This window comes from Callorhinchus milii, unplaced genomic scaffold (assembly GCF_018977255.1).
Source record: "Callorhinchus milii isolate IMCB2004 unplaced genomic scaffold, IMCB_Cmil_1.0 Scaffold13, whole genome shotgun sequence".
NCBI lineage: Eukaryota > Metazoa > Chordata > Chondrichthyes > Chimaeriformes > Callorhinchidae > Callorhinchus > Callorhinchus milii.
In genome coordinates this window covers 2,132,860-2,148,082 of record NW_024704754.1, presented here as the reverse complement: position 1 = coordinate 2,148,082, position 15,223 = coordinate 2,132,860, and the positions used below count along the sequence as shown (strand labels likewise).

The following is a 15,223-nucleotide window of genomic DNA, read 5'->3' as shown; positions in this document are numbered from 1 at the left end:
GGTGGACAAAATGAAGAAAACCCTATAGGGTCCAGAAATATGACTCAACGGAAAACCTTTCACAGCTGTAGGACCCCTCAGGGGAACCATCAAATCACTTACAGAACAGAAATATAAATAAGCTGCATTTGGCAATAAACCATTCACTGAACTCTACCATTGGTTCAGTGTTTGAACTCTGCAGGGAAGGCTGCCATTAGTGTTTCCGCTGTTGCACAGATTAGAGGATTCAGTTCAAGATCCTGGTCCTCGGATACAAAGCCCACCATGGCCTCGCCCCACCCTACCTCTGCGATCTCCTAACCCCCTACCAACCTGCCCGTTCCCTCCGCTCAGCCGGCTCTGTCCTGCTCCTCGCCCCTCCTTAGCCTCCTTCAAGTCCCGCCTCAAGACCCTCCTCTTCGACCATGCATCGGCCACCCCCCTTCCCCTCCCTTAACCCCAACCCCAGCTCGGGTTTGAAATGCTGTACATTGTCCGGGGCCTTGGGACATCCTCCCGACGTGAAAGGCGCTATACAAATGTAATCTTGTTGTATTTCACCTGTATTTTCCTATAATATTTTGTCAGCTTCCATAGACGGCAATAATGTGATCTGTGTGAGTTGCTGCAGTTCCGATAATGTGGGAACACATCTTAAAGCAGGTCTAGGGGCAATGCGATCCTCTTGAATCATTATTTTTTAAACAAAATTTGAAGCTGAGATGCATTTGATGTTTTTATACTTGCCCCAAAGGGATTGAAGGTTCAGTCTGACCCAAACTGAAATCACCTTCAGCCCAATGCGAGTCCCTCGCTGTAGGTATCAGGGTGTTTTTATTGAAATCTTACTAAAACCAAACTGATATTTTTGGAAATCTGAAGGGATTAGGAAAAGTGAAGGCAGTAGAGCACGGCATCACTTTGTACTGCAAACTGTGCTGTATACATCAATGGATTGGTGAGCCCTACCTGTGATTCTTCAATTTATAAAAAAACTATTCACTCTAAGCTTATAAAATCAAATCGAATACCGTTTTGGAATATTCCAAGCGATAGCCCAAACTGGTGCCATGATGCAGTTCCGTCGATTGTCTTGTGTAGTATTACTCGACTTGAACGCAGGGCTGACAGAGGGACTAGACTTTTACACAAGCCAAGCGATTGAGAAGAGAGATTTCCATGATTTTACAAATTGCCACACGTTGAACACCATTATTTTAATCGGCAGTCTGTCTGATTTGATGTACGTTCAGAATCCAGTCCTGTATTTTGCCCTTACCTCACCTGTAAGTGTACAATGCCCTGGTCATTGCAATGTTCTCGATAAAACACAGATGGAGAAAGATTTCAACTGGGACGAGATTCGCTCTGTTTATGTAGTATTTTGGAATCTGACAAATTCCTAAATGCAATCTTAATTTTAAAATGGGTTAATCTGATCGGAATGATCAATTGTGTATTTTTTTTGTTGCCCTCAAAGTTCTTTTAAGAACGACAGGAGAGCAACCCCAAAATGAAGACTGGATTCAACAATTCGCCAAATTTTGTAATGTCTTAAAATAATACAGAAACAGGGGAAATCTTTAGATTCGGGTGGAGTTTCGTTTCATCGTTCTCCCGTTTGCTCTCTCCCATCGGGAGCTTTGAGGAGCTATCAATTTAAAAAAGGACAATCCGATCGGAATGATTGAAAGGTCCAGAGCTGAGCCGTACGTTCTAACTTAATAACGCTCATGAGTGTAATAAATTATGGTGTCGTTATTACTGTTCTATTACCCGCGTGTCAAGGAGTAAATGGAATGTTCTGCCAGTAATCGTCCTTTGTGATGAAATGATAAAACCAGCCGTGACCCATTGAAGTAATAAGATTGACAGTAATTTACAATTGCGAGTGACACTGCTGTATTCAGAAAGAACACAAATAAATACCGCCAGCTTTGGGGCCATTCTATTCAATATGAACCTGCTGTAGAATGGCGGCTATTTGCACAGCAATTATCTGCATGTCTGTTCTTTCTGCGTGAGGCTACTTTGCAGAACTGCACTCGAAGACTGAGAGATGCACAGACAATAAACGGGTTGCCAGATTCAATTTAGCCACCTGACCAGCTAAGTCGCCTGCAATTTCACAGGTGATTTAGCCAGTCAGGACAACTAAATCGGAACAGGACTTTTTTTTTTTGGTTGCAGCACACGAATAAATCTCTATTATGCTATTTTATCCTGTTGGGTTGGAGTCTGAAGAGAGAGACATAGAGACGGAGCAAGAGGGATAATAGGTTAGAGAGAGCCTCCGAGAAAGAGGGAGAGATAGGTAGAATGTGAGAGCGCGAGAAAAAGGACAGAATAAGTGGGAGTCAGAGAGAGAGAGAGAGAGAGGGCTGGCACTGTGTATATCACTGATAGTATAAGTCCTGCTGAAGCAGTGTTGTAGCCAATTTGGACGTTCAATTATTCACACACTACTTTTCAACAACGGACCCAGTTCCCGTTAGTCTGCCTGATCAGCTCCCTCATATTAGAATCTAAAGTGTGTACTGTACTCTTTTAAAGAGCATTTCTCAGGAAGTTGTGTAAATTATACATGAAGAATCAATTTGGAGTCGGATTAGCTTCAATTTGGATCTGCCTGTTGCACTATTTTGCTTACGTTTCCAATTTTATGAGGAACTTTGGTATCGGCTGATATTCAACATGAGACGATTGTTTCAAAACTCATTGAACCTCAACTGGAAAATTCAGAAGTTAATTGGAGTGCAATTCCTTCCTCTTGTATAAGATGAAGCAGTGAGAGTCACTAAATGGGATTTGTTTTAACGTCAGTTGACTAATTAATACATCAACAAATATAGTGCCTGTCTGATGTATCTTTAAGATGTCAGGAATTTGTTTTAAATGAGACCATTAGAGTAGAGTCTAGAATGCTGAGTAAATATATTGCTTTTATATGAATCGTTGTATTAATTCATGACTATTGTAGAAAGAAATTCCGGTGCCTTAGTTTTGCTCTGTTGTATTGATAACAAGAACCTTTTTTTTTAATCAAGAAGAACTTTTGATCGCTTTCAAAATCATGTAAAACTTTTTTTAAACTTTAAACACAATAAAATAAAGATGGTGAGAAGCATTTTAGCCGCCTATTACAACAATGTACGCGTGTTTTGTTTGGATGGAAAGATTAATTCCAAAATTCTTGTAACCAACACACGGTCACTGGGGTTGATTTGATGTCTCATCTGAAGACTGCACAATACAGTGCATCCTCCAGCTCTCTATTACTGTGTCATTGAATCGTTTGAGTTGAACGTCCCGTGTGGGGGGGGATCTGAATCCACAACCTTCTGACAACTTGCATTTATATATAGCGTCCTTCATTTGGGGTACTTAACAATGGCGAGCCAGGGGGATAAGGGGAGGTGACTGCAAGACTGGTTGAAGAGGTCTTAAAGTGAGATTTGATGATGGATAAGGAGGGGGCAAGGTGGACGGATTGGGGCAGAGAGTTCCCGAGTTTCGGCGTGTAGTGGCTGAAAGCACAGCCACCAATGGTGCACCAGAGGGGATGAGTAGGGAACACAAGCCTTCTGGAGTAACTTAACTCTGGTTCTTTGCAGCAAGCTGACAGATAGGCTTGGTGCCTTGTTGTGAAGTAAGTATGCTCAGTGGTTAGAGCACTCGCTTTGCAAGCGAGAGACCTGAGTTCAATTCCAGGCAGAGGGCGAAACCTTGGGCAAGTTTCCTTACTCCACACAGAGCCTAATAATAATCCCTCCAAAACCCAAAACAATAATAAATTGGTCATTTTCAATCTACGACTGTTTGTGGGTCATTGCTGTGCGCAATTGGCTGCCGCGTTTGCCCACAAATATACAGTCAATTCACTTTACAGTGTGTTCTGTGAAGCGCTTTGGGACGTCCTCCTGACGTGAAAAGCGCTATATCAAATGCAAGGATTATTATTATGTAGATGTTGTTTTAGGTTCTACAGAAGGTGGACGCTGGCACTTTTCCCAGATTCCTGCGAATTTCCTGAAAACGTCAAGCTGCACGAATGGCATTCACTTCACCTTTTGATCAAGCACAGGTAAGCGCGTTAATATGTGATGATTTTTACATCAAAAGTACGTGTAATCTCACCAGATTAGTTTTTATATGAAACCCAAATCTGCTTTTGGGGAGGAAACTGCTGACGATCCCAAACATTATAATAACAATAATAACAAGAACCCTTGCATTTGATAAAGCGCCTTATCACGTCTTTGAGACGTTTCAAAGCGTTTCACAGAATATACTGTAACGTGTAGTGACTGTTTATTTTGTGGGCAGCCAATCGCGCACGGTTATAGTGAGCAGGAAACGGGTTGCCAGCAGGGGAAACTTTGTGGAACCTTTTATGTCATCGCCAGCCTGTCCTACTTCGTTTGGGGGTTTGCTGTGAAAATGAAGTTGAATGTTTTTGTCAGCAGAGCTTCCTGGTTGTGCAGTGGTGTGACCGCAAATTTCATAAACACTCGTATCTTAACGGCTGCTTGAAAATGTCATTTGTCAAAGGTGGCTATTGTCTAAAATTCTCAACCATGTGCGATCAACATCATATGCTTGCCTTTCCCTGGGTTGGAAAGCAGCTAACGTTGGCTCACACTCCACCTGTGTGTCAGCAGATCCCAATACAATTGGTGGTCGCCACCAATTATAATGAATAACAATAATAATCCTCGCATTTGATACGGCGCCTCATCACGTCTTCGAGACGTCTCAAAGCGCTTCACCGAATATACTGTAAAGTGAATTGACCGTATATTTGTGGGCGAAACGCGGCAGCCGATTGCGCACAGCAGCGTCCCCACAAACAGCCGTGGATTGAAGTGACCAATTTATTATTGTTTATTTTTTCTTGAGGGATTATTACCATCAGGTGTGTGGAGTAAGGAAACTTGCCCAAGGTTTCACCCTGCCAGGAATCGAACCCAGGTCTCTCGCTTGCGAGGCGAGTGCTCTAACCACTGAGCTACAGGACTCTACATGCAGCAGTGTGATGTGGCTTCAATAATACATTAGATTCTGTAAATAGTTTGCCCGTAGAATATGCATAATTCTTCATGGTTTGTGTTTAGAGAGAATTCTGACTTTATAAATAAACTATCCTTAGTCATTTAACAGAGAACCGAGAGAATTGTTATTCTGCTGCTGTTTATTTTCTTGGGTTCATCAGCTTGAATTATTAAGGTGGATAATTAATGTGCATTTAATCATTTCTAGATTCTGTATAATCATTTATATCTTCCTGAATCAGATAACAAAATACAACAGTTTTTAAGATGAAAATAGCACAGGCAGTCAGCTGATCAGGCTTGAAACTACTACTACAACTAATAATCCTTGCATTTTTATACAGCGCCTTATCACATCTTCGAGATGTCTCAAAGCGCTTCACAGGTTATATTGTAAAGTGAAGTGACTGTATATTTTGTGGGTGGAACTGTTAAGCTCATGCATATTTCAAACGCAAAGGATATTTAATATCTAGCCTATTCCCCTCTTTATCTTTACATCGAACCCCACCTCACAGACTTACCTCTTCAACTGCGCGTATGGTCAAAGAACATCACCTTCATGGGGTGAGGATAGCTTTAGGTCAATAAAGTCAGTGTCAATTTTTTTGAACCTTGCAAGAGCTTCCTCAACACAAATACATGTAGCTCAATTTCCTGTTGCAATCATAGCAAACAATGCCAGGAAAGATCAGTTAGCCATCAATACATAAGAAACAAACCTCTGAAGGACTACCTTGTGTTCGAACCATCAGTTAATCGGTTGAGCTAAAAATAATTTGCAGAGTGCCAAAGATCCTTTCAATCAGCCTTTTCCTGGCCCATGCGCCTCATTATATTGCTCTTTGCTGGAGTTCAGGTTTTAGATGATCAGTCAGTGTTTGATTCAATAACCGCTTCTAATTGGAGAACAGGAATAAAATTCTGTAGCTTTGTTTACCTCGGTTAGTCTAAAGTTAAAACGCATCCGTAATTAACCCAGTGGCAAGCCCCAAGACCTATGTCTTTCTAATTCTCTGGAGAAGGATACGATTAAGAATAAATTAGCAATTGTATGTGGTAGAATCATTCTTTTAAAATTACAAGTTAGCGAGAGACCTGGGTTCGATTCCCAGCAGAGCAAAACCTTAGGCAAGTTTCCTTACTCCACACACACGTCTCTGCTTCCCCAGTAATAAGTAGCTCACCATCAGGCTCTGCCACTGTTAAGTGCTCTGAGACTCTACCCTACATGAAGGGTTCAATATAAATACAAGTTGTAGTTGTTGTTGAGCTTCCACCTGAAGAAGCAGATGGGACCCCAGCTTTGTGCCCCCCCCACCACCCCCTTGACTTTGCACAAACAATCAACAGCAACGACAACTTGCATTTACATAATAATAATAACAATCCTTGCATTTGTCTCAAAGCGTTTCACAGGATACACTGTAAATTGAATTGACTGTAATAATAATCCTTGCATTTGATATAGCGCTTTTCACGTCGGGAGGACGTCCCAAAGCGCTTCACAGAACACACTGTAAAGTGAATTGACTGTACTTTTGTGGGCGAAACGCGGCAGCCGATTGCGCACAGCAGCGTCGCCACAAACAGCCGTGGGTTGAGCGACCAAATTTGTTTTGAAGCAATTTACATAGCGCCCCGCCTGCACGAGTCTCAAAGCGTTGAACCTCTCAAGCAAACGTTACTCAGCTTTGGGGGTGGGGGGGGTGAACGTACAAGTTACACAGTCAACATTGTACATACACATAAGCTGACACAGGCATTCCAGTCATTCCATTCGTAATTTAGCAGCCAAGGGTGAACTGTCAGCTTTTACCTGGGAGGAAGGATATGTCTATTCAATCAGCCTCTCCATGATTTTGGCTCCTGATTTGTCAACGAGGAGGAACACTTGCTGCAGGGAGGTCCTGACATTAACAGCTTCTCTCTTGGTAGCTGTCATTTTATTAACACTTATTTCAGGTCAGTTAAGTTGCTTTCCTAATTTGCACACAATTATTCACCCACAAAGTCAGTCAATTCGCTTTACAGTATATCCTGCGAAGCGCTTTGAGACGTCTCAAACACGTGATAAAGCTCTATATCAAATGCAAGGATTATATTATTGTATAGGTATTATATTCACAAGTCGTCATGCTTTTTGGACAATCAACTGTATTCCGTTGATTCGTTTTCTTAAGAGACGCGAGTGAGACACCGAACAAAAGCAGTAACAAAAAATCTCTGATGTAAAAAAATACAGGTTTACTGATCACCACGAGGAAGAGATATTTCAAATAAATTTATCGAGCGATCCGTGAATCACGGAGCCCAGAAGGAAACGGCAAAAAAAAAAAGCACTAGGCAGAACTGATGGCTTCGCCCGCAAGAGGCTCGATTACATCACTGCAAGAAAACGGTCAGAAAAGAAACCACTTTGAAATCAGCTGGATTTTTAATAGCTTCACAGCTTCTGAAGAGAGAGCAGAGTATATGCCTAAACAGTTTTGCCTTCACACTAATGTCCAGCGTTAATATTAAGTTCCACGTTTAATGTTGAGATCCTGTGGCTGATTAAATGCATTTCGTGCTGAACTGCCTCCAGCAGCAACAACAACAAACAACAACAAATTGTATTCGTACAGCGCCTTTCACATCATTGGGGCGTCCTGTAGCTCAGTGGTTAGAGCGCTCGCCTCGCAAGCGAGAGGACCTGGGTTCGATTCCTGGCAGGGCGAAATGTTGGGCAAGTTTCCTTACTCTACACACACGCCTCTGTTTATCTAGCAGTAAGTCGGAACCCAGTTGGTAGTCGATTGGTGGATCGCTTTTCCGAGAGTAATAATTCCTTTTCAAGAAAAAATGAATTGGTCACTGAATCCAAGGCTTTGAGACGTTGAGTAGATGTGATGAGGTGCTGTATCAGATGCAAGGATTATTATTATTACTATATTATCTCCCTGCGAGCTTTCTGGTGGACAACGCAGGATTAGATGCATGAGAGCATTGCCGCTGTCTCCCTGACTACAGCTCAGACAAACACCCCTTCCCAATGAGCGATGGTTCCACCTGTGTGGAACAAGGTGTGTGGCTTGAGCAGCAGTTGTTTACCTCTCTGCAAATCGATCAAGTTGGATTCCAAGCCCTGGATATATGAAAGCACCCTCACAAACTGCAGCTATTGCCTTCCTGCAGGTTGTCACTCCAAGCCTCAGAGTTTCCTCATCGGCTGTTCGACAGACAGCTGCCTTCAGTGTGGTGGGGGAAACCTTGACAGGGCAGCTTGTGAAACGTCACAACATCATACTAAAGTATTTCTTTACCGAGAGGGTAAGCAACCACTGGTTACCAGGAAGGATGGTGAGAGACGGGTGAACTGGACTCGTTTAGCAAGCAGAACGATGGGTCATGTGGCTCATTATCATGTGACAAAAAAGCTATTGAAAAATAACGTCTCTTTTTTTTACCAGGTCTGGCACCTCTGTACTTAATTCTGCCACAAAAATCTATGGAAAGGTTAGGATTTATTTCAGTGTCAGTGCACATGCCACTTAAATCTTTACAGCTTCCGCCTTGAATTTTCTAAGCTGTTACAAGTTATTGCTCTGACTTGCTCTTTGCAGAAACGTGTATTTTACTGCTTTTGTGTCAATCCCACTGGCTGGGCATTCAATGATAATGTTTTGCCCACAAATTATACAGTCAAGTTACTTTACAGTATATTCTGTGAAGCGCTTTGAAGACGTGATAAGGCTCTATATCAAATGCAAGAATTATTATTACAATCCTCCACCAGCTCCCCCCATCTTGGCCCCTTTCACACTGCCCCAAGTATGCTTTTTTTTGTGTGATACAGACCTGATGCTTGTTACAGAAATAGACAGGGCTGAGTGTAAATCTTTCTAACTGTAGGTGGTGCAAAGCATTCATTCCGTCTCCTGTTCAGTCTTCTGAACTGTCTTCGATGACTTTCTCCCTCTTTGTTCAGACACGAACTCAGCTATTTAAGTGTTGCACATGGCATTGTGAATAGTGCTGGCTGAATCACCTAATATTTAATTACGATCTTCTACTATATGCAGAAAGTAAGGCCCATTACCCTCGAAATTGCTACCTGACACTGTATTTTCACAGACCTTTGAAAGTATGGAAATACTCACTCTATTGAACGTAAAGGAACTTAGGCATTCACTGGAGTGAAACTGCACGAAGAACCAGTAAATTAATCTTGGCTGTACATCCAATGAGTCTAACAGGAGGAAACTACAAATACTCAAAAATAAATATTGTTTTATTCCTGCTGCTTTATTACAATTATCATAGTTTGTGATCTTCATGATAGAGGGTGAAATTGAGCCCTCAAGAGAAACATGCATTGAAGGTTAGAGGAGTTTACATTTCTGAGCTACATCCCATTGGAACTCTAAATATAAATGTATGAGTATATGCATTCATGGAAAAGATGATGAACTTCAGGAAAACTATTTTGATGAAATATCAATCGCTGACAACAGGAGACTCTTAAGGGGTGTCAGTGCATCTCAGACTTACAAAAGTGCCTGCTTTAATAATAATAAAATAATAAAGATCCTTGCATTTGATATAGCATGTTTCACATCGTCGAGATGTTTCAAAGCATTTCACAAGATATACTGTAAAGTGGATTGACTGTGCATTTCGTGGGTGAAACATGACAGGCAGTTGCACCCAGCGATGTGCCCACAAATAGCCATGGAGTGAGTGACCAAATATATTTGGGGGATTGTTGGCAAGGACATTGGGAGAGAGAAATTCCCTTCTCTTTTTGAATAGTGCCACGGATCTTTAATGCCCACCTGTACAGGCCAACGGGATCTTTGTTTAACATCTCACCCGAAGGACAGCACCTCCAACAATGCAACACCACCCCCCAGCCCTGCATTGGAGCGTCATCTTAGACAACGTGATTCCAAGTCCCGATGTAGGGCTTGAACCCCCAACCTTCCGACTCACTAAGCCAGGCTGACACACAGATTTTGTGACTTTCACCATCTATATTGCACCGTGTGTGCAAATACAACAAAGGATAAAGAGGAAGATCATCTCAAAGACCTTTACAAAGAAGATGTAAGAGGCCAAATGAGTGGGAGATGAAGATAGGGATAAGGGTTTTATTGCCCACCCACTGTGTGGTACGATTTCCACACTTGTTTTCTTATGGCCTATCTTGAGAGAAATGCCCAATATTTGCCATTGTTGCAGCTTCGTGTTGTGAACAAACATCCTCTGGATCATTGTTGTAGACATATCACTTTAGAAGCACAAATATCCGTAAATCTCTTGGTCTCAGAAGTGGGAATACATCATAATCTGACGTACCAAATTGCCGTCCGAGAGACTTTTATCATCTCTGGAATGGATTCAAATCCAGATCCCAGAGGTAAGAGAGATCGTCTGTATGAACATCCTATTTCTGTCATCACAGGCACGTCTTGATGCAGGAGCTCAGCTGGTGTCAGAATGAAAGAGAAATAAATGAAATTAAAAAAGCAATGTGCCTTCCTTAAAATAGGTAAGACATTGATTTAATGAGCAAGTGACTCCCTCACCGATAATGTAATTTAAAATATACACTTTCTCCAGTTGTTTGGCTGAAAGGTTAACTGCCCAATATGTTTACGTAATTGCCACTGTTAAAGTGCGGTACAGCAAGATGAGAGAGGAATCTTTCATTGCACTGCCTATAACAGTGTTCGCAAGAGGGAGAAATGGTGGGAGTGCTACCAACTGAGCCGAGCTCCCGGCCTGAATAGAGGGAGAATGAAAGACCCTGAGAAAGAAAGTGAAAGTAATGGGAAATGACAGATGAGGTGACGGCGAAGGGAACGAAGGAAAGGAAGACAGACAAAGGGAGGAGAAAGAGACAAAACGGAGGAAATACTAACATTTTTACGATTCTGCAATCTCAGCGTCCTCTATGTATAAGAGTTGTTTAATCTCCCACGGAAATGTGTTGGAAAGTTTTATTTTCCCCACTGTAAATCAAGAAGAACTTGAGAATACAGACTGAACCTTGAATCCTGCATCTTTCATCCTAAACCAGTTGTGTTCCTTGACATCATATTCCCATGGTTCCAGCAGGTCAGAAACCATCAAGTTGCACACACCATCTCTGTCCTTGTAACCCTTGGCCTCAATGGTTTATTAATCCATCTCATTCTCAAGATTTTACACAGCACAGTCTTAGCTCTTTCATCTGGGGGACATGTGGACCCAGGCAACAAAAAAAATCATCTAATCTCCAGTCTTGCTCCAGGTTTATGAACTTTTGTACCTCTTTCCTCCAATTCTGCGCTTTAAGCCCAAGTGATATAACCTACTTTCATCTACATTATTGATTCCTCTCAGCATTTGGAGAAAAATAAAGCACCTTCTAGATTTTTTCTCCAGCCCGCAATAACCAATTCAGTCTTTGTGTCTGTCCTGTAGCTCAGTGGTTAGAGCACTCGCCTCACAAGCGAGAGGACCTCGGTTCGATTCCCGGGCAGGGCGAAATGTTGGGCAAGTTTCCTTACTCCACGCATCTCTGTTTACCGAGCAGGATGTAGGAACCCGGTTGTTAATCGATTGGCGGATCGCTTTTCTGTGGGTAATAGCCCCTTAAAAAAATAAATAATAATTTGCTCACTTGATCTTGTGGGACACTGCCGTGCTCAATTGGCTGCAAAATAATCTGTTTGTATTCACCTTTTTTTTTGTTTAAACTGTTTTGCCACTGACATAAACGATGGCTCAATGCAGACAAACAAAATGTTTCTGAGAGAGATTTTCAAGAGCTGAATAAAAATGCGTTTTAACATCAAAAAATATTTTTTAAGAAGTTTCAAAGAAGCGAAATGACTTACATTCTGGGGTCTGCCCTTGATCTCTGGTTCATTACAAACATTGAGCATTAAATACTACAGAATACTAGCTTTATTTTAATGATGGATATGTTGTAAGCCAGCATGGTTGAATATAGTGTCAGAGTACAAATACATAGCACAGTGGGGACCCCGGGAACAAAGGAACTTTTAATGTAATCTTTGCTTGAAACTTATTAATTTTATACCCTCACCCGACGAGTGAATAGATCATGAACTGTATAATTGTATAATGATAAACATATCGAGTGAACATGGCAGGGACCTGTGTAATGTTCTGCCAGCCCAGCAGGGTTTGTGTGATGTGTTCCGCGAGCGGAACAGGGGCTGTGTAAAATCCGAAGTGAGCAATGAGATGTATAATACATTGAATGAGCGCCGGAGCTGTGACATACGCCAAGGGACGCATACGTACATACAGTGCTTGCTTAGAAGCACAGATTCATAGAAAATTATGGCATTGAAGAAGGCCATTTGGCCTGTAACGTTTTGTGCTGGCTCTTTTCGAGAGCAATCCTTTCACTGCCGTTTACCTGCTCTTTCCCCGTATCACTGTGGCTTCCTTCTCTTTAGGTCTTTATTTAGTTCTCTTTTGAAATCTCGTACGGATTGCGCCGCAACCACCACTCTTGGCCGGGCATTCTGTATCCTAACGGTTCTGTATATGGGGAAAAAAATGAGATAACAGTAACTGTAATAATCCTCGCGTTTGATACGGCGCCTTATCACGTCTTCGAGACGTCTCAAAGCGCTTCACAGGACACACTGTAAAGTGTGGTGACTGTATATTTTGCGGGCGAAACAGTCGTGGATTGAGGTTTGGGTAACCAATTTATTAGTATTGTTATTATTATTTGGCAGGGATGTTGTTGCCATGGTGATGTACAGGGAGTGGGGAGGAGGTAGAAAGCGTGTGTGGTTTTCTGGTTGGAACATCAGTGACTGGCTTGTCGATCGGGTGGGTTCAGTTGACGACAGCTCTGATGTTGATACTCGTTTTGATCGACACCGATCAAAGACATGTTATTGCCAACTCTCACTGTTCTGGTCTGGAGGGAAACATCCAAGTGATTCATTTCATATATTATGGTTCCTCCAAACCCTGAGCTCGATACTGAAGTGAAGATGACTACATCTCGCAATTTAAAAAAAAAAGAAGAAAATCCCTTTGCCTCGTCTTAACTTCAAGAGCAAACTTTGTTGAGTGATAATTCATTAAGTAGCTTTCAAAAGGGAATTGCTTGGGATTTGAAAAGGAAAATTTGCAGTGTTATGGAGTAAGAGCAGGGGGAGTTGGTGGCTCTTTCAAAGAGCCAGCACAGGCACGATGGGTCGAATGGCCTCCTTCTGTGCTGTATGATTCTATGAACTCCCACAGGTAATCAAGCTTGCGAGTATCTGCTCTCGCACCTGTATTATTCAGCACCTTGTGACGTCCTCCCAATGTGAAAGGCGCTATACAAAAATAATCTTGTTGTTGTTGTTATCCTTGCCCCTTGACAGGGACTGTTCTCCCATCTGAAACTATTTCTGAGCATCTTCCCTGCCCTGTGATTAATTACCTTTTCCTGTATTTCCCTTCGCCTCTCTTCCTTGGGATGAAGATGACGTTTGTCAAAGCTCTTTCAGTGAACGCACACATTCCTGTATGTAATTGGTGCAGATGTGTTTTTACCAAGTGAATGCAATTCTTTCCTCACTTGTGATTGACCAACCACTACAGAATCGTTCAGTTGAATTGGTAATTCACACGATCTAACGCTCAGGAATGGATGTTGCATTACGGTCCATTATTTCTACACACAGAAGCGCAATCACTGCTTAGACAGTTTCATTTATTCGACGGTCTCTGAATGCAGTGAATTAGTTTTCTTTTGTTGAAAATCTTGATCTGAATTTTTTAGCACTGTTTACCCAGGGCCGATACAGTTTATTAGGAGAGTGAGTTCAATTCAGAACTAATCATTTGTGGCATCCCGTAGTTAAAAGAAAGAGTGGATCAAATAGCTAGGTACAGTACTTTGAATTCATTTTGCTGCGGTCTGATGACTACTTCATTTGCAGATCAATTCCCCAGATCTCTTCTAAGTTGGCTTTTTAATGATTGTATTAAATTGTCTTCCAAACTCTGATTTGGCTTGCAGTGAATTCACGATACTGCTGTACTATAATTCCCAGATACTGAGCAAGTGAGTGCAAGCTTTCAGCCTGTGATTGAAACTGTCATACCCTTGAATTATAATCCTCCAATATAATCCCGTTTGAACCATCACATTTCTATTTTACTGGGACCCAAAGCGTTATTTTCAGTTGCTAAGTGCTCTGGAGATCTTATCTTTTGACACAACAAATGCACAAATGTGTAAAAAGATGTGAAGGAACTGTGTATTTCACAGATAAATACATAGTCACAGCTGATAGGTCCCCCTTTTTCTCTGTGAAGCGCTTTGAGAAGTGTTTAGAAGACGTGATAAGGTGCTACACCAAATCAAGGATTATTATTTATTATTACTTATCCTAGCTAGTCGACTGAAAAAAATAGAATTGCTTTGACGCAGCAAAGTGTCTTCAAACCACGGTACCTGACAAAGCGCCAGTGATTCAAATCGTTTGAATCTAAAATGTATCTTTGCGGAGTTGGGTCGGGTGAGACCTTAAACCCTCAGAGGTTTTCTGTTCTGAATGACGTCTGGTAAATAAATGCTGCCTGATGTGATTGTTGGAAATGAAAGAGAACACAGGACACAATGCGTTCAAGCACCTGAAATCACAGACTTATCAAGATGGACTTTGACAGGTCTGAGTGCTTCATTCTTATCTTCCTTCATTAACTGTTGCCACAGGTGCAAATTCTTTTCAGCACTGTAAAAGGTATTCAGACTCCTTGGGGTCTCAATGATCCTCTTTGGTTGGTAATGAGCTGTGAGAGACAAGCTGAAGACTTGCCACACAGAGGAAATCTCACTCATTTCCAGTTGCTTAACACTTAACAGCATTTTGTTCTCTTCTGTGGTGACAGTAATATTGCTAAGACTCCCTTGGGATTATCATCGAGGTGTTCTGCTTCCCACAGGTTGCATTCTATTTGTGGCTCTTTATTTTACTGTCAGGTTTATCTTGATACACCTAAAGGCATAATTAAGAGAAAATAAATTGAATCAAGCTTCCTCACTCACGAGGCGAGCTGCTGAAACTGTGAAGTAGAGAGATGTGATTGAGGTTGGTTGTGTAAGACACTCTTTGAACCCTTACTGGGTGGAGGAAGTGATTGCGTCACCATTGTTCAGAGGGCCTGTTCGAACTAGT

The 15,223-nt window shown here is 41.8% G+C and overlaps 1 non-coding gene across 1 annotated transcript; it reads left to right on the top strand.

The window, feature by feature from the left end:
* The first annotated feature begins 7,680 nt into the window (after window positions 1–7,680).
* On the top strand, window positions 7,681–7,753 carry trnaa-cgc. Its single transcript has one exon. It is a non-coding gene; the product is annotated as a tRNA-Ala (tRNA).
* The last annotated feature ends 7,470 nt before the right edge of the window (window positions 7,754–15,223 follow it).